The sequence below is a fragment of the Melospiza melodia genome, chromosome 2, assembly GCF_035770615.1.
Source record: "Melospiza melodia melodia isolate bMelMel2 chromosome 2, bMelMel2.pri, whole genome shotgun sequence".
In the NCBI taxonomy this organism is placed as follows: domain Eukaryota; kingdom Metazoa; phylum Chordata; class Aves; order Passeriformes; family Passerellidae; genus Melospiza; species Melospiza melodia.
The window spans coordinates 123,094,793-123,114,842 of record NC_086195.1 but is presented as its reverse complement, the minus strand read 5'-3'; the positions used below and the strand labels follow the sequence as shown (position 1 = coordinate 123,114,842).

General features: G+C 36.5%; 1 long non-coding RNA gene across 2 annotated transcripts in view; it reads right to left on the bottom strand.

The window, feature by feature from the left end:
* Positions 1-616: 616 nt before the first annotated feature.
* LOC134415236 (uncharacterized) overlaps positions 617-20,050 on the bottom strand; it is a 92,149-nt gene continuing 72,715 nt past the window's right edge. The window contains exons 3-4 of one of the 2 annotated variants that reach the window (XR_010026971.1): positions 7,884-7,961; positions 617-734 (exon numbers count right to left, since the gene is read on the bottom strand). This is a non-coding gene — a long non-coding RNA (uncharacterized LOC134415236). Of the gene's footprint in view, positions 735-2,186; positions 2,507-7,883; positions 7,962-20,050 lie in introns of those variants that run through there. The other variant, XR_010026972.1, reaches the window with a different exon arrangement.

Below are 20,050 nucleotides of genomic sequence, written 5' to 3'. Positions count from 1 at the left end.
TTGTGATTGCCTGCAGCTGTGAAAGATCTACTAAATACAGCTAAATGATTCAGAAAATCAGCCTTAAGATGATTCAGATAGAGCATTCAGAAGGCAAGGAACAAGGGTTCAGGATTTATTTTGCATAACTTGCTGAGCTGATAGCTATTCCCAGTCACAGAACTCATTATGCTAAGCTTTGGTAGGTTTAATCTTTGCCATCTTTTTTCCCACAGTCTTAATTTCTCAGCTCTCTCAACCTGTTGCTTCGTCACAAAGACTCGAAGGTCTCTGGCATGCTGCTGCAACCTCTGCTACAACAGGAAGCCCTCGGTAAGCAGAACTCCACAGGGTACTTTCATGCAGAGAAGTAACACTGGATTAAATTATATGTGTAAAAGCTAGCAGAGCTCTGGAAGAATTCAGCAGCGGTAGGGCTTGTGCAGAGGCAGAGGAAGTTGCAACACCCATGTAAGATGTGACACTTCCAGAGGCTTTGGCAGGACTCCGCTCTGCGTATCTGCTCCACAGATGCAAATGCACAGCACATGCTTCTCTGCAGAGCTGTTAGCCACTGTTGCTACAGTGCACGAAGAGGGTTATTAGGCAGAAAGGATCACTTCACAGACCAGCTCATCAGTGGCAAGGAAACACCGTCTCGTCGTGTGGACTCGCTCCTGTCTGCACACCTATGTTCAGGATATTTAATGTGCTGAGAAGCAGACACGGTCTGAAACACCCACCATACGCAGATCCTGAAACAGAGTTTCAAGCAAGATCTTATTTGTGCATTTCAGTGCTTGTTAATCATATTCATTCACATTCCTAGCAGGCATATGGGGAGAGTCTATACAGAAGCCAGCCAAGAGGAAGAAGCAACTAAAATAAACAGATGGGTGGACAGGGAGGAAATAATATTAAGTAGTTAAACACATAATATAGTGTCTGGAGAGAAAAATAAAAGGGCTAAGAAAAAAATATCAGGGAAGAACACTTCTCTCCTTCCTTACAACACACGCAGAGTAAGTGATAAAGGTTTTTGGGGAAAAATGCTGTGTCTGTAAACAAATAAAGAGATTTTAAAGAATAAAATAGGGACCTAGCAGCACATGTAAAGCAGACAATCTCCATTTTGTGTTACACTGGAATAAATAAAAATAACTATACTGTCCTTTAGTGAGGTTCTTCTAGATTTACACTAACATAATTGAAAGCAGAATCTGGCCCAGAAAGAAGATTATTGAATTTAACCAAAACATTATGATGAAGTGAAAAATCAGCAGAGGCTAAAATAGTGATGGATATAAACTCCAGCTGGTCAAATAATGAAAGACAGATTCATGAAGATGTGACTCAAATCTGATTTTTTTGCTACCAGTGAATTCACTCTCTTCATTACTCACCTAGTATCTTATTTAAAAGTTTAGTCATGTAGTCATGGCAAAGAAACAATACCATGTGAAAACAGTCAATGTAGTAAACAATTCACCAAATGAACTATCTGAACTACACAAGAAAAAAATGAAGTTTTGGTTATCGGTATTCACTCAAGTACAGGGAAGGCAACTTACAAGGAGACAAATTCTTGCCTCTCTGATTCCTCTATTACTTCACAGCCAGCTCTGGTGCGATCATGCCCTCCTCATTAGGTGCAGGGCCTCACCAGCAAAAGATGAACAAGACAGATCTTTGACCCAAGGATTTAAAAATTGGTTAATGAAGAACACAAATGAAAAAAAAAAATCATAATGGGGATATTGGGAACTCCTTAATGTCTCTGACTGCCACTCATAGTGATGATGGCAAGAAAGAAGGGATGAAAATTGGATCAGCTCCACTTCCAGTTCAGCAAAACTTTATTCCTAGCATACTCATACAAAGCAAGCAACAACACTCATCACAGAATAATGAAGAATGTTGAGCACTGGTAACCACAGGACAGAAGCATAAAAAATCCAGTGTTTGGATTGGATCCAACCTGCCTGGAATAATTTGAATTTACAGAATTTCACATTACATTTTAAATGCATGTCTTTAGTCTGTGTAGCTGTGTAGTAAAAGGAGACATTGCCTTAGCAGAAACCAGTAAGCACTGCCTTCCTGTCTGTCAGAAAAAGAGAAAAAACTACAAGGAACAAGAAGAAAAATTGAAAAGAGCAAAACAGGCACATCTTGGAAAACAGTGATAGAGTTACCAATCAGTTAGAGTCTCCTGCACAATGGCAGCTTCATGGTTGTGCCCATGAAAGCAGAGTGCCTTTTTTGGAAAGATGGTGACATTTGCTGCTTAGATGCAATAGAGGAGAGAACATCGATGCTGCTCTGCTCTCTACATTTCCCAAGTGGAGCAGGTATTCCAGGCTCTTAGCCTATTAGAAGGGTTTAGCAAGTGCATGGTACTTCCCTTTTAATTCCTGCTGCCTTCTCTCCTGTCCCCAAAGGTGAAGAAAACTATTTTGGACCAAGTAAGTTTTAGATGTGTGTAAATCCCAGTGATTCAGTGAATCAAGTGCTCATCTTTTAGGATCTGGAATAGACAGAGGAAATACCATAACTTATATGAGCAGACAAAAATTCTATCCTCCTAGATCATCTAGGGACAATCTACCATATGTATTTTCTCTATGAGATGTTCTCCTTCATCCCAAAAAATATGGGTATTCTACACATTCACTCAAAAGTTGCTATGTAGGCCACAGCTGTAGGTACTGTGAATGCAACAGCTACTGGTGTGTTCTTCTGTTTTGTTTTGGGGTTTTTGTTGTTGTTGTTTTTGTTTGTTTGTTTGTTTTGTGGGTTTTTTGTTGTTTTCTTTTTATTCTTAAATGTGAAAATAAGTATAGAGGAAGGGGAAGAGCTGAGAGACTTATTGTGAGACATTGTGTTTCAGAGGTGCAAAAAATCTGAGGAGAATTACATTTATGGAGAGACAATGATTTTATTTTGCTCTAGTGCTTAAGGGCACTGGGAAGGGAATTCTGTAAAAGAAAAAAAAGTCTGCTCTGAGGCTGCTTGCCTGGGAATTACTTTGGGTTGCTGCTGGGAGCGAGGAAGAGATATCCAGAGGAGGAGAAAATGGTAATAATAAACCACAGGTTCTTGCGAAGATGGGAAATTGAGTGCAAGGAAGCACAAAGTGTGCTGTGCTCCTCAGGCTGGGCGATGCTGGTGTCATGCTAGCTCAATGACTTCCTGAAGCAATGAGCTGAGTTTTCACAGAGGCTTGGGAAACATATTTCTGTCTTAGGAGATAGGTGTACCACAGAGTTACACCGCACCACTACCTGCTACTATTTCCAGCTTTCTGTAGCCAGAAAAAAAAAGTAGAAGTGGTTATAAAATTATTTTAATTTATTTATATTTTTAAATTTAAATTTTATAGTAGGCAGGTTTTATTCTCAGTTCTCTAAGTTTCAGGATTTAAAACATTTCCCGTCAGTAGTTTATACCTTTTCACCAGGAGCAGCAGCTTTTTGTTTGGCCATTTTTTGCATTATGATTAGCTTAACATCTCTCTATTTGTTGCAAAAAATAAACTTTTGAAGACTTACAGGCTTATACCCTTATAGGCTGAAAATTATGGTATTTCCACAAACGATTTAGAACAGTAGTTGTGGTTTTAAAAGATGTACCCAGAATTTCATGTTGCTTTCATTATCCCTCAGAATAAGTACAAGCTCACTAAATTCAGGGTTAGATTTAGAAATTAACTTTCTTATTTAGAAATTAACATTTTTTATCAGTCTTTATAGATTGGTTTCTCCATTGCAAGCACACCTGAAACTTCCCAGATCACAGGTTGCCCCAGGAGTGGAATACCATGCTGTTTTGGATGAGATATTGCCATATTCTATTCAAAAGGCTCACATGAATTAATTATTTTGGAGGAAATGACTCTTCACTCCAAAGTCAGAAAAATAGATGAGAAATTGGATTCTAGCTTCAACAAGTTTTGCTAGCGGATCTGAAGAGTTTCCTTTCTATTTTTCATAAATAATGACGTATTCCACTACTGGGAAGACTCCCTTGCTTTTTGTTTGTGTTTAACTGCCACTTGTAAGAATTATGCAGACACATCAGTAGGAAAATTGCAGTTCTTCAATTGTGTTCAAAAAGCATGGGGATAGCTTATCCTTATTATTATTGGTCTAAAAAGCATTAGTATTGACTTACAGATGGCCACCTATGCTGGAAGCTTATGAAAGAATCTTAAATTGTGGAAAGATTATTCTAAATTTAGGGAAACATCAACTCCCTAATGCTAAAGGTGGAGTCATGCTGCTAAACATATTAGTATTTCTTAATTCAAACACCTGTTCTGCCTGAAAGATACATAAAAAAGCTCTTATTTATTGCTTGCATCTCCATTTCAGATTTAATCTCACTATAAATTCATCTCATGTTAATTTATGTGCAAACAAAGACACACACATTTTAAATATCCGAAATGCTGGAAATAAACTTATTTTTAATTTTGTGCTTGTTTTCCATTTGTCAACCAGCAAATGAAAGGACTGAATAAATCATGCACTAATTGCCAGCGGTGCTAAATTTAGTGTGAGATCTGGAATCCTTTTGATCAAAACCGCTGAATATGAAATCGTCCTCAGCTCTCTAGGCAACTTTATCCGCCTTTCTATTCTCCATCTGTCAGTCACCTGGGAATTTGTGAACTATTCCATATGTCAGGCTTGTCAATCACAATGGAATGTGGGAACTATCTGCCTACTGCATAGGAATTCTTGTTAAAAATTAATCTGCATTAAACTAGATGTTCTATATTTTGAATACCTTATTGTTTAGTGTTGCTAAACATTTTTACCTATATAAGGCTAATGAGAAATTATATTTGACATGATTATTTGGATATGTTTTTGCAAGATTTTTTATATACACACAGAAATTTTTTTTCGCTAGTTCTGGAACACTTGGGAAATGTTGGTTTTTTCACCTATTTCACTTGTTATGAGTTTTCTCAATCAGTTCCTCAGGGTCTGGAATTTTAGATTCTTTTTCTTGGCCCAAAGGTGATTTTTGTTTCTAAAGAGGGGCAAGGAAGTTTTTTGCAGACACCTTTAACTGGATAATTTTAGGGAGAGAAAATATATTATCTCCCATCTCCTCTAAGTTGTTCTCTAAACTTGTTGAACAATTGAACCCAGAAAGTTTAAATGCATAATCTACATTAAACAAAAACAAAATAAGGACATGGACAGTTGTTTCATGAAATGGTAAGTTGAGATAGTTTCTATTTTAAAGAAATTTTATTTTAAAATTCTGTTTGCTTTCCCCATATTTTCATAAAGAATGATTTAAATATACCTTCTGTTACAATGTGGTGAGCTACAAACATATCTATTGAATCTTTTGCTATCAATAAATAACTGTGGATCAGTTCTTCAATTAAATTTGAAATCACATAATTTTAAGTGTAATTAGCTCTAGTCAACTACAATTTTCTAAAGAAAGTTAAAAGAAAAGAACAAATTAAGTAGCCTTTCCAATAAATATTCCAAAAATTTGGATTCATGTTTGTGCTGTTGCATCACAAGCAATTGGGTTTGGTGGGTAAGGCACACCTTGCTGAACAGTTCTTACGGCGGCTCCTTTTCTGATTCCAGCCCTTTCCCCTCTCTGCCATGCTTCTTGCTGAAGTTTTTTTTTTTTTTTTTCTGTTAGTCTCCCATTCCCAGTGGTGCAGAGATTCATGTGGGAGGGGAGGTGAAGTTCACCTGGCTTTTCTTGCGTACAAAGGGACACCCACTGAGAGCAGTGGCTCTGATGACCTGCTCAGGGCCAAGGCAGCATCCTCCTGCCTTTAGCTGGTGCTCTGCTACACTTAAAATTAGTGATGTTCATATCCAAATCACCAAAATAATCAAGTTATCGCTGACAGAAATCCTGAATTTTGTACTCTTTCTCTTTTCTACTTCTGTGGCAGCAACATTGCACAACACATGTCATTTTTGCTTCTAATGTCCTCATTAAAAGAAAATGTAAAGCTTAGACATGTTTAAACTATAAAATATATACATATTTTTCTGTATGTCATTTAAAATCAGGAAAATATCAAAATCAAATTTCTCCTTTATCTTCAATATATGGAAGAAATGCTTGAAGGTTATTTAAAGGATATTTACAAGCATAACTTACATACATTTTTAAAAAGATATTTATCATATGAAAAGGCCGATATGTGACAAAAAATGATGTTCCTCAGACTTATAATACATTCCTTGATAACTCTAAGTTAGGAACAAAAAATGGTATTTCACTGCAATGAATGTTAACACAAATAGTTTCTCTTATTAACTTCTGTCTTAGTATCTTTCTCTAAGGCACATAAGCATGAAATTTACATTTTATCTTACTTCTGACTGTGTTACTATGAAGATTCATTTTAAAAAGTTATACTGTCCCTTTACAAAGTTTTAATGACTTGTATTTCACAGCCTCTCTCAGGAACTAAAGCCCAGTTTCATGCTGTCTTCTACAAAGTCTACCTCTCTCCTCCTATTCTATACTTTTGACTATTAAGATTTCGAATATTTGTACAAACAGTACCACCTTCTTTTTTAGCAGTCTTCTGAACTTCTGTAATGTAGGAACTTCATAAATGCTTCTGAAAAAATTTCAGTGCTTTTTAACTATGTCAGGAATTTAACTAATTTCTTCCTCTACGTCTGTAACAGTATCATATTGTAATAAAGGTGTAATAGATAAAAAATTAAAAATAATAAACCAGCACACACATGTTACATAATAACACATACATACATAACATATGTATACACTACCTTGTAAACGCATGTAGTGCAATTGAAAACCATGTACTACAGACCCAGCTCAAAGGAAAGGAGTCTGCAGGAGCAAGGTTTGGTTTTAATCCCTCTTCCACCTTGAAATTCAGGTTTTCCTGAGCTTTATTTTTTCTCCCCTTTAATGAGATTGAAACTCAGGAAAGAACTTTGCCTCTAATCCCATGACTACTTGCATTTTCATTACAACCTCTCAGTTAGGACTCTACTTCAAGGCTTTCTGGAGAAAGAGATACATTGTGTTGCTTGGATAAAAGTATTGTACTTCAGCGGCTTCTACAAAGAATCTCACTAGTCTGGAGGGAAATTATTTTTCTTTTCAGAGTCCAAGAACTTCTGTATGCATCAAACTGTAGCTATCTCAAAAATTTGTCTCTTCACCTATGCATTACCTTCATGGCTTATTTTTATGTTTTCTTGAAGAGAGGATGGATGAGTCAGTGGGTGTCCCCACCAGACACTGCTTTTGCTGCTTTTCAAGGGAAAATTAGCAGGAGCAGTTGTTCCTCATATTTACTAATCACTATTAGATGGTAAAAGCAACATGTGCATGACTTCACCTCTAAATGCTAATGTTTTGAGGCAGAACTAAAAAGGAAAATTAGGAACTAAAAAGAAAGCAAAAGCTGAGTGTCACCGGTGCATACAGGCAAAAAAGCATAACGCACTCGGTGACTCAAGAGTCGTGCTGTTTTTAGGTATCCCAAACCTGTTGGCTGACTGCAGGTAGGCACTGCAATTCTCTCTCTCCAGACCTCACATGTAGCTCTATATCAGCCTTCAAAACAACTGATAGAGCCTGGAGAAAAGGCTCAAAAACAGCCCAGGCTCACACCAGCTGGCAAGCATATTTTGAAACATAAACTTTTCGGACATAAGAATTCCTTCCCTGATTGTTTTTTTTTTTTTCCTATTAATTTTCCAATAGAAAAGTAAAAAACACCCCAAATCCCGAAATGGTTTTCAAAAGTTTGCTTTCAATTGCTAAATAATTTTAGCTCTTCAAAATATACTTTGCATTGAGGATTGTTCTCCCTAGAACATCAGACAGCTCCCAAACACTGAGGAAGATGATCTGCTCCTCACCTTGATGTCACCTGCTTCTTCAAAGTCTGCAGAGATGTGACTGTCCTTCTCTGACATCATTGCTCTGTCCCAGTGTACCTGGATCAGGAACCAGGTGAAGAATCAACAGTCAATGAAATGTATTAAACATTTTAAAATGTTTATATATTAGCACATTAAAAATAAACACCCAAAATCAAGACAGCATAGAACCATTCTATGCTGTCTTGAAATTTCAACTTGATATATGCATTTATGTATATTTTATAGATATATATGTATTTATTATTATCTATCTATGTATCTATGTTTCTATATGTATCTGTACCTGTATGTATGTATACACACATATACTGTCACAGGTATTTTATTTTCAATTGCAACATATGTGTTATAGAACTGCTTTCAGTATTTTCCATTCAGATACTCCAATGGGTAAGAGGGTAAGCATGTAGAAAAAAAAATTGAACAACCTAGAGCTGGGCAAAGGCAGTTGTTCCTTTTTGATTTAGTGTGGTGCTGTGACCATGCCAAAAATTATAGCAAAGTAATGTGAGCTGCAGGGGGAATAAAGGAGAGATCCAAGTTTCAGCAACCTCCTCCTTTAGAGTGCTGCCCTAGAGTGCTAAACCTAGCATGGTTTTGTCTTGGCTCTTAATTGTAAGACTGTGAGTTTGGTGAGGGAAGACTTTTAATGAAAGAATAATTACTGTTTTGAGAGGTACCAGCAGTTCTAAAGGCTCTATTTAGGAAAGACAGCAAGAAAAAAGAGAAGCTTAAAGGTGCTATGTCTGATTTTAGCAGTTTTTCTTCCTATTCCTTACAGTAGAAAATTTTCTGTGATGGCTGTATTTCCATGTCTGTGTGCTTTGGGTGTAGCAAATTATCCATGAAACTGCTGATTTACTATGAATTAAGAGAAAAGCAGATTTATGACAGTACAGCTGTTAATATATTTCCCTTTTATTGTGATTAGCCAAGACAAATATTTTTTTCAAAAAGAGAGGAAATTATCTATCTATAGAAAATGAGAGATGTCCTTAATAGAAAGATAACCCATCTTCTGAAGTTTATGCCCAAGAATATAATGTCCTTCATATTAATTTTTTTCCTACACTCATGAAAAAAAAAGTCATTCTGTGTTGCTAAAAAGCATGTTATCTATATTGAAGCCACAGAGGCGATATCCAGCCATTTTATATTATTTTATCAGGATATTTGGGCGCTAAAAGAAGTCAATTAATGAAGCTTTGTATTTTTTCTTCCTTAATTTTTTTCTTTCTCATCTTTGCCTTGCTTATTAGAAAAACAGGAAATAAAAATAAATAATAACAATAATAACAATAATAACAATAATAATAATAATAATAATAATAATAATAATAATAATAATAATAATAATAATAAAAAAACTAGTCACACACACACACCCACTCCCCAATATAAGTTATTGGATATATCTTTTCCTGATTTGTAATCTCACTGTGTACTGTAACTTTAGAAGAAATTAATAATTTTATCTGTGGCCATCAAATTTTTTTGATTTTTAGGCGTGGCATGGACATGCACAAACACATCTACACTCACATAAAATGGTCAATATTAAAAGCTGACCTTTGCCAAGCAGTTCAGTGTCAACCAGGAAAGTGTGAATTCTGAGTATAAGGGAAAGCCATGCCTAGTCTTGCTTTGGTTTTGGTGACCCATATATTTCAAAATATACCAGTTATAAATTTATTAGCAGCCTCTTTTTTTCACTTCTCTTTGCTGCCCAAGGTTGACTTAAGCCTTGTGCTGCTGCCTAGCATAAATCTCTTCCTGCTTCTTCCCCTGACTTCCAGCAATGAGTAAGCATCACTTCAGCTTCTGGCTGACCACAGCTGATTGGCATCCAGGACAGAAGGGTCTCTCCCTCTCAGAGACCACATGAAGATACACTTCAGTATGAAAGCTCAGCAGTCATACTGAGCTTTCTTACTATCAGCCATCTTCAAATGAAAATTAGAAGGTGCTTAACCTGCTTCCTTCACTGCTCTTGCCTTCCACTTGAGACTGGAAGCTTTTGCCCTCACTGGTGTGGAGATTTTTGGGAGAGAGCTATTCATCAGCCCTCAGCCCAATCCCAGTCCTTCCTCTCCATTCACAGTAATAGGCTTAAGAAAATGATCTGAGCAGCTCTTGCCTTCTCCAGTTGTGAAGGGTGGACTCTCTGGCTCATATTACATAATTTGCAATACACAACTCTTCCTCTGTAAATCAGCTGAAAAAGGAGCTTCACTGTCAGGGAAATATCCAGGCTTGAAGCTGACTTATGGCTGTTTTTATTTATTTATTTATTTATCTGTTTTGGAGACAGGTTATCTTGTGTTGTTTTGGTTGGGCTTTTTTTTTTTTTTTTTTTTGAACAGTGGAAGAGCACTAAAGCAGTACTTTGAAAAATGTTACAAGGTATAAATAGCACTGCTGAGAGCAGAACACAGGCTTTGTTGTGTTATCACACAGCAGATCCAACAATATACTACAGATCCATATTGTCAACTGAAATGGAAAAGGAAAACAGTTCAACAAGCATGCTTCTTAGGAAAACTACCCAATTTACTCGTGTGTGTCTCAAGGCCAAAGCATCTTATCTTTGCACAAATCATTCTTCTGTAGTGAGTAACAGCAATACTTCAAGTGGTTTTCTGTTGTGTGTCATAACAGGCTTTCTATTGATGTTGCTAAAAAAAAAAAGGCTGTACCATGATTTTAAACTAGAAAGCAGTACACAGTTTTATTCTAGAAGAAAAAAAGTTGTATAACAGATATTTTAGCAGTATTAAGCTCACAGAACCTGAACAAATATGTGTTTTCTATATTAGCAATTACATTTTTATTCTTTTATTATAAACTGTAAGGTTGAACCTTTTACTGCACTCTTTGTTAGCTTGGGGATTTTTTTATTTTTGAGGTTAATTTTATCAGAGAGAACAAATCTTCCCACATCAATGGAAGAAAAGTATTCAGCCAATAGTGATCACTTTTTATTGTGCAATCATTACTCAGTTACTCTAGTCAATGCACAGATATTGGCTCAAGTATACAAGGCCAATTAAAATAGGAACACTGGCAAGAAAACATAATGATACTTCCTTCAATTTATTAGTTACGGTAAATGGCTTACAACAAACCAAAAAGCCAGTAACATTCTGAGATAGATCCATTGCTTCTGTACTGTGGATAATTAAGTCTTTTGGTGGGAATTTGTTCGTAGGACTGATATACAATTAGACAAATTTGTTCACATATCATGTTCCATTGAAGTCTGTATGAGTCTTCTCTGCTTGGCAATGGGTCCTGATCCTAGATGCTTTTATGCCTGATTAATTGTCAATATTAGGCAGGAGTTTGCTCATTAGCTCCTAGCAGGGCACATCTCAAATTGCAGTAAGCTCCATTTAGAGATGATATGCTAACTGTTAATAAACTGCATGGATTGCATGTGTGTGTGAATCTCAGCTGACTATATGTGTATACATGTACTCATATATTATGCATGAAAACACACACATAAACATGTACATTCATATATGTGTGTGTGTATATATATACACATGTATATACATAATTTAGCTCCATGAAGGAAAAAATAAATACAAATTATTCCCCTGTATACAAGTTGTGGCTGCAAGTGCTGCTAACTTATTCAGGGCTCCCTAGTGAATAAAAACATCCCAACATAAATTTACTGTGTATTATTCATGCTACATTTTAAGTTTTCAATCTGTCATGTCAACTGCTTTAAATCATATCTAAACCAATGTGCTAAACAGACATCACTTTTAAACAAAAGGAAGTAAATTAAAGAACATCTTGCTGTACAACAGACATTTGTTTTGTACATTCATTTTCTGAGGACTTCGTTTCTTGATCAAGAGGGATAGAAGGTTGACAGAGAAGTAACTGATAACGCAAACTATTTTTTTCCAGATCAATTTTACCTCCTAACTAGTAATACTGCTGTGCTCAACAATTCAGCCTCAATGATAAAATCTGACTATTCCCAGATCATAAAGCACTTATCATGTCTAAAATAAATATGCTTTATTAACATAATTGTTTCTGCTCCTAATTTTTAAAACCCTCCTGTCAGCTGAAGATGAAGTTTTTATGACAGTATTAGTAAAAGTCTTTGTCCACGAAGCTCATGGGAACCAACAGGAAGTTACAAAGAGAATCAGCAAACTTCCCATCGTAAAAGATGATGTGTGTTGAGCATGAGGACTAAAGAAAGAAACCCAGTAAAAGTAAAAAAACCCACCAAAACAAACATGGCCTATTTCAGCCTCAGGTGTGAAGGAACAAAGGTGTGGAAGTAATAGTAAGGGCTAGTATTTAGGAATAAAACCATGAACAAAAGCAGTGATCTAGCTGGTTTTACTCTTCAATGAGACAATGCTGCCTCCACATTCTCTGGTGCTGTAACTACATTTCAGAGATGACAATGAGATACTTTCATCAGGAGATCTTCTGTCTTCACAGTACCAACTGCGAGTTGTTACTCACAGTGCTCAAACGTGAGAAAGGGTTGTTTGTGTGTTTTTTTATGCAATCTCACTAAGAACCAAAGATTACCAAACTGAATGAATACAACACATAAACCTTGTGTTAATCAAAAAAAGACTACAGAAATATGAATATAAATAACTATGCAGATCTCTGTTGGAAAGTACATGAAAAGACAGAAAAAAATGTAAAAAATGGCCTTTCAGAATACCCAGCACAAACCAAATGCTGCTTTGATTAGATTTTACAGTATTTTTCAGATGTAGATTTCCAGTATCAACAATAAATTGTATTGACTCACATTTCAGTAACTTCAGTTTATAAAACCCAAACTATCTTGATAATAGCATGAGGAGTTGAACATTTAAAGGTCTATAAGGAGTCCTCACATGCTAACACGAGATCAAACATGTTTTGAATATGGTTCTCTCAAACAGGGGTCATTAATATGTCACTCAGACATCTCTTAAAGCAAGCAACTGCAGCAGATTGCATTCCCAGGCAGAGCTTACAAAACTTGAGAATAAGTAAGGTGCTGTGGTTATCTCTGACACTGAAGCAGTTAAAATGTCATTTTTCAAGACGTTTGGGTTTGAGGTAAAACTAATAACAATTGATTAATTTCTTAATTTAAGCTGGCTATTTCTTTGCTTTAGACTTTAAATTTTGCAGCTCCTATGACACGGAAGGAACTTACTTGTGTGTAATGCAAAAATATGGGGTATGATTTTTCATTTTACAGAGAAAACCTTTCCTGATAATTGTCAAAGAATATAAGACAGTATTTTGGTGACAGAGAAAATGTGCCTAGACTGGAAACTCACAAGTCTCCAGTGACCTTCCCCCCATGGTCCTTCCATCCCTTCACACTAAAAACAGATGAGTCACAGCACAGTTTTGGCACAAAGAGGGATCAAGCCACATCTGTTGAGGAGCAAGCTAGAGAGAGGTGAACATTTAATAAATTAAAGTCTTTACAGACTATGAAGAAGCTGGAATCTAAGAGATTACTAAAACCTCATTTGAGTTTTAATCTAAGGATTAATCTAAAACTGTGACTAATGCACTTTGGGGGTTTAATGTTCCACAAGTTATGTTAAAGCATATGCTAAAATTTACATGATCAAGAATATGTCTAAATATTGCACTAATAGGAGTTGGTCACTGCTGAGAAAACGTGTAGAGGGCATTAACTAATTATGGGGGGAAGCTTCCTTCAGTGAAATTCATTGTGGAAAAAGTTTAATCTTTTCCTTCATAATATCAAAAGGGAGTCCCACATTCAACCACAATGTGAGGACTAAGCATGGAAAGCATGCCTCTTTACCCATGATAGTCACATGAGGATTCTGCATTTTGGGTGACTAAAATAACATGAAACCTTTCAACATCTCTAACCTACAACTTCAGAGGAAGAGGCTTACAAGATACACTTTGAAAGACATTCTATTTTCAAGGAAGTGTTGCATGCCTTTGAAATCATGAAAATTTAAGAAGTTTCAAGTAAGATACTATAATCTCTCTCTTTCTTTAAGAGACTGTTGTCTGAACTTTTCTATTCCTAAACTTTTAATAAACCTTATATTGGGACCTTGGTGTCATCAAAAAATTTTTTTCAGAATGCCACAGTGAGGTTAATGCACATTAATCTGTTTTAAAAACAGAGATTACATTTTAGGTGGTTCTTAGCTCACTCAAAATGCTGCTGATTTGCTGGTGTATATAGACAATGCAAATAAGGTTGATTAATAGAAGCAAAATAGCAGGTAGTGTTCATCCTTTACAAAATAACTTGTAATTTTTAAAATTTGCTCTGCAGAGCAGCAGAGATAATAACTTTGTCCATGTCCATATGGAGAAGCCTTCTGTTTCCTAATACCTGACACACTTTAACACTTCAGGGTTCACTATAAAGCAGAACATATTTCTGCATTAAAGGAACAATCTCCAGCAACCCACAAAGTAAATTATTCATTTATCATACTTAGCCCTGTTTCAGCACAAAAGCTTTTATGATGACATACCTGCTCTCAAATTCCTAGTTCTAGGGTTGTAAAACTAGATCGTCTGTCATGATTGTCATCATTACTGTCATGACATGATGGTCATTACAACACGAGAAGAAAGGAATATTCTCAGAAATTCCTTAGGCAAAGAATAAAGTCTTGAGCAATAGAAAGACAAAACATTAACCCTAAACCTGAGGCTGTTTCAAAAAGCCTTTGGAGAAAAGAAGGATAAGTTCAAAAGAAGGATGAGTTTTCTCCACCTTGGCTGGTGGTAAAATAAGCCTAACTTCAACTCTTTGCATGATCAGCACTGAAGGAGACTTAAAAAAATAAAAGTGGCAAGGGTCAAGACTAGCTGCGTCTTTCATCTTCATCCCTGATCTTCTCCATTGATTTGGGAACTTGAAATACCTACTGCAGGATAATGACCGGTCCCCTAGAGGCATAATATTTTTAAGATGTGAAGATTGCTACTCCTCATCTTCCTCTTTAAAAAAAAAAAAGAAAAAGTCAAAGGTTCTTGAATCAGATGACTTGTTGACAGCAAACATGGTATTTGAATTTTAAGCACACCAGAGAAACACAGTGAGTTTTGCCTTAAGAAATATGGAAGACAAATATGTAACTATGGAGCACTGGAGTATAGAGCCCTGTGCTTTCCAGCAGAGCGAAGCATTAGGTATCGAAGGCTGGGTGAAACAAGCTGATGTTTGGTGCTAAGCATCAGCAGCTGCCCACTAACTGTAAGGCAAGCTCCAATACAACCAGCTGTGCATGCTCAGCCAGCACGAAATATTCTGAACAGGAAAACTTTCACATTTCAAATGCATCTGAATGGAGCCTGGTGAGAGAGAGAAAGAAACAAAAACCAAAGAGAAAATTAGAAAAAAGGAAGCAATCATGAGCTTGTCTCTCATCTCAAGCAGACACCCTTTTCTGATGTGGTTCAGCACCAAGAGGAGAGGTGAGTGTCCCCCCTGATAGGAATGTTTGCTGGCCACATAAAAGACTGGAGGGTCCGGATGCAAGACCACAGTTGATTAATGCCTTCGCCTGAAGAAACATATTTGTTTCTGTTGAATACTCCCAGTGAATTATGTTTCCAGAAAGCCGAAGTACAGCAAAAAACCCAGATCATCTCCACGCCTACAAAAATTTAAAATAACCTCTGTTAAATACTTTAATACTAGTACTTTCTGTCCACCTAAGTCAATAAGAAGGATTATCTGCACTAATAAGAGTCCATGAAGAGACATAACATTTTTCTGCAAACTACAAGAAACTGGAGCAAAGAATCAGGAGAAAAACAGTGAAAGTGTTACAGTTAAATCTGTGGTTGAGCTTACCAAAATGCTCAGAGAGTTATGATAGTTCATGGACTTTCAGATACTGTGTTTCATGTCAAGAGGGATCCACTCACAATCATTTTACAAAAAAATTATTTGAAATTGGAGATGGCTGACATGGATGGCATGAATTTGGTTTTTTTGTATTTTTTTTATTTTTTATTTTTCCATTCAGGCATCATTCTCTTAGCTTCAAAATTAATCATAAGCAGTGAGCAAACCCAATATTTTTCTAAAGAAAAATTCAACAATGACTGAAAAAGCTCAGCCAGGAACTGATTTAAATTATTCTTGCCAAAAAGTGAAAAAACACGCTCCTACTGTAACTGGATACTGAATTTAAAAACACAATAATAATTTTCTTCTAAGAGGGGAGGGAACTTAGACCAACATATATAGGGGAAAAATCTTTTAGAGTGGTTTAAAGAAAATGTCACCTACATTTTTGGAAACAGAGCTGACAACATTTTCATGATTAATAAACATTCACATGGCAATGGCTGCTCTTTCAAAGATAGCTTGCACAATCAAAACACCCACAGCACTTTCTGGCTCCAGAGGTTTCCAAAACTCACTGACTTGGTTCTCAAGTAGTTTTTGCCTTTCCTCTTCTCAGGTCAAAGATACAAGTGGGCAGGACAAGTTTACAGTGCTTCTTTGTGGGCTATTATGTCTGAAATGCCTCTCTTTCTGGGAAGGAGGTTAATGAGTGAGAAAAAAGTGAACTAATTTATAGTGATAACAGAAAAAGGAACATAATTTCAAAACCCAAACCTCATCTAAAATGCTTAGGGATTTTAAGTTCTTTAGTATTTTATCAGTATTATCAGTGGTACTTTTGTACTGTAAAGTTATTTTTAAGCCAAAGTGGAAGATAAAATTGTAAGATAAATACTAAAATGAAAAGAAGGGAGACCTAGAAATCTCTTGAGAGTCAATTGTTAAGACCCTTTTTTGTAGTACTAACAAATAAAATTTTCTCAGTAAGTTTGCCAAAATACTCATAGGCTTTAATTCATATAAACAGAGCCTTCTCCAGTTTAAATTGAAAAGTACATAGGCATACTCAGGCATACTTCATCCTTCTTTCTACATTCATTGCTGCTTTTGTAGCTCAGACACAGTGAGTGGGGGCCCAATGTGTCTATTAGTGGTGAAACCACAATTCCAAATTCCAGTAAAGACACTGAAGCTGAGCAAAATTTGTCATTGTAGAAATTTTGAGTGGGTCCTTTAGAAATCCAAGCATATTATGCACAGCTCCTTTGACCTCTCCAGAATTTCTTCAGTTTCACCCTGTTGGAGCAGAAGTAAAGATTTTCCATTATTTTTTTTCTCTCTCCAGTTATTTATGATTCATTGTCTACCATGACAAAACAGTACTTCCCAAAGAAGAATTCTTCTTTGCCTTTCTTTCCATTCTTCAGTTGCACAGGATATAACATTTTCTGAAGAGCTTAAATCCTTGTGCTGGATCTAGTAGAATGGTCTCATTCTACTAGAGGTAGAGAATCTGCATAGGTAGAGAAAACTCATTTCTGAAAGCACAGCTTTCTTTCTTTCTTTCTTTCTTTCTTTCTTTCTTTCTTTCTTTCTTTCTTTCTTTCTTTCTTTCTTTCTTTCTTTCTTTCTTTCTTTCTTTCTTTCTTTCTTTCTTTCTTTCTTTCTTTCTTTCTTTCTTTCTTTCTTCCTTCCTTCCTTCCTTCCTTCCTTCCTTCCTTCCTTCCTTCCTTCCTTCCTTCCTTCCTTCCTTCCTTCCTTCCTTCCTTCCTTCCTTCCTTCCTTCCTTCCTTCCTTCCTTCCTTCCTTCCTTCCTTCCTTCCTTCCTTCCTTCCTTCCTTCCTTCCTTCCTTCCTTCCTTCCTTTCTCTCTCTCTCTCCCCCCCCCTCCCCCTAGGATAAATGTACTTTATGTTTTATTTCAAAATTATGAAATCAGGAGAGAAGAAATCCAAATAAGTTGTGGACGTCACTGCTCAAAAAAGAGAGGAATAAACTAATGTACATTACCTCAAGATTACCCCACTGTTTTAATTTTATATATGTAGAGGTAAAAACAGTATCTATTTATCTTAAGAGTTTCCTGATGCAAAACAAATATAGCAAATCTCAAATACATGTAGCAATGAGAAAAATCTGGGATGTAATTTCCAGTGACTGCTTTACATTCAATAGACTCCTTTACTATTTGCTTCTCAGATTTCTTTTATCCTCTTTTCTGCAACTTTTACCACCTGGAGCTTTCTTTCATTTCTTTATAAATTAGTCACTTGAGGTGAACCAGGCTGTTATCAAACACTCCTACCCAGGGGCTAGTGCAATGCAGCACTTCCTTGGGAAGACCACCAAGAGGACCCAGGCTCTGGGAGTCACATCAGGGGGCAGTTTGGGCACTCACTTCTATCTCTGTGCTGGGCAGTCAGCAGAGATACTGGCATCCTGATGAGGCCACAGGTTGTTTTCCTGTGGCTTTTCCCCTGAGCAGCCCAGACATGGTGGGAATTGCATAGAGGCTGCTGCCCCAGCTGCAGATGTTGGAGCTGAACAAGCATTCACAAGTGACACACTCAATCACTTAGTCATGCTAACTAGTGGAAGGGTCAGACAATAATCTGACCTTTGAGGAGTAGCTATTAAAACAAGGAGGTCAAACCCATCCCTTTCCAGAAACAGCCATAGTAGTATACAAAAGATGTTCAGCTGGACTGTGCAGGGGATTGTGTCTTTAAGTCCTTCCAACATACAGACAACATGTAGTTACCACTGGCAGAATCTCCTCAGTACCCCCTTCACAGAATCCCACAACTAGACTAGTGTTTTTCATGAAGAATACTATTTATGGAGGATAGTTAATAAACTTATTTTATTAATTAATTTCCTTTTCCTGGGAGAGGCAAGCATAAGCAACAAACCTAGATGTCATTTTGCACAGAAAACCACAGGTGCTCCAGGAAGAGAAGAGCTCCATCGATGGGCCACAGAGCAGCAGTGTGGTGAGACCAATTTGGGGATCTTGTGAGAGGAAAGACAACCAGTAATTGCTAGTTCCTCTCCTCCAACCTCACCTAACACAGATGAGTAATAGCCAGATGTTACTGGTGCCATGGAGATGGTACAGAGCTGCCTGAAGACTGAAACAAGGTGGTGCATTTGTTGAATGCCAGAGATGCTGCCCAGCTCTGCACTCCAGCAGGGTTTCAGGGAAAGCTCTAACTCTAAAGACCACAGAACTGGCTTTTCAAAGTCATGATTCATGCACATCAACTAGGAAAAGTAGGACATAACACATGCTTCTGTTCTAAAGCCAAGGCACAGTGATCTCTGACCTTTCTCAAATTGTAAAGTAACTGTTGGTTTTTGTTTTCCTTGATGTCCCTTTAGGTCTGAAGAATTAGAATTTAATGGCAGTCTCAAGCAGATGTAGATAATGAAACTCTGTGACAGAGCTACTATTTTCAGAACTGTCTTTTGAAAACATTTTTTTAATTTCAAACACATATTTAAATATATATATATATATATATATATATATATATATATGTACACATGCACAGACGGAGGAAGCAGGCTATCCAAACTTTAATGAAATTTGGCTATTTCTCTTCAGGCTAAAGAAGAAAAAGATTTTTGTTTTCTTTGTGTTTAGATATTCATCTGAGCCTCTGAGAAAGAGAGGATAATCCGGAGTTTCATAGAGTTTGTGGTCCCAACTTCCTCAGAAACATTTAATCAGCCCACTAAAGTCATTGCACTTTCTGAGTCTGTTTTTAATTTGTTAAAATCAGGAATACAGGTCTTTTTGAAAGAAAGTCCTTTTTCCTCTGTGAAGTGGGTTTCCCTGGATGTCTTTTAATGTCATATGATTAGGTAGAGAGATGCACTACAGGGATAACACATTATATGACAGAAGAGATGGTGACCTTAAGCTGCTTTATTTTCTCCATATCAAATAAACATGGTTATGATATAAATTTATCTTAAGACATTTTCAGTGACTGATCAGTACTTCTTTGTAGAATTTCAATAGAGTCAGCTCAGATCACATAAATGGTGTTTTATTTTCGAATCTAAGTTATTTTCCAGCTTCATTCTTATGTGTCTGTTACTGTTTAAACATTTTATTTAGAGACTAAAGAATGATCTCTCACCACATAGGCAGTTCTGTGTGTATTTTGTTTTCCTGACATAGGTTATTTTATTGTGTAATTCACCTGCTTTCTGGAGAACTTTGCTACAATTCACACAGAGCTAACCACAGATTTTTGAAAAAAAATTATGATCCTTTCACA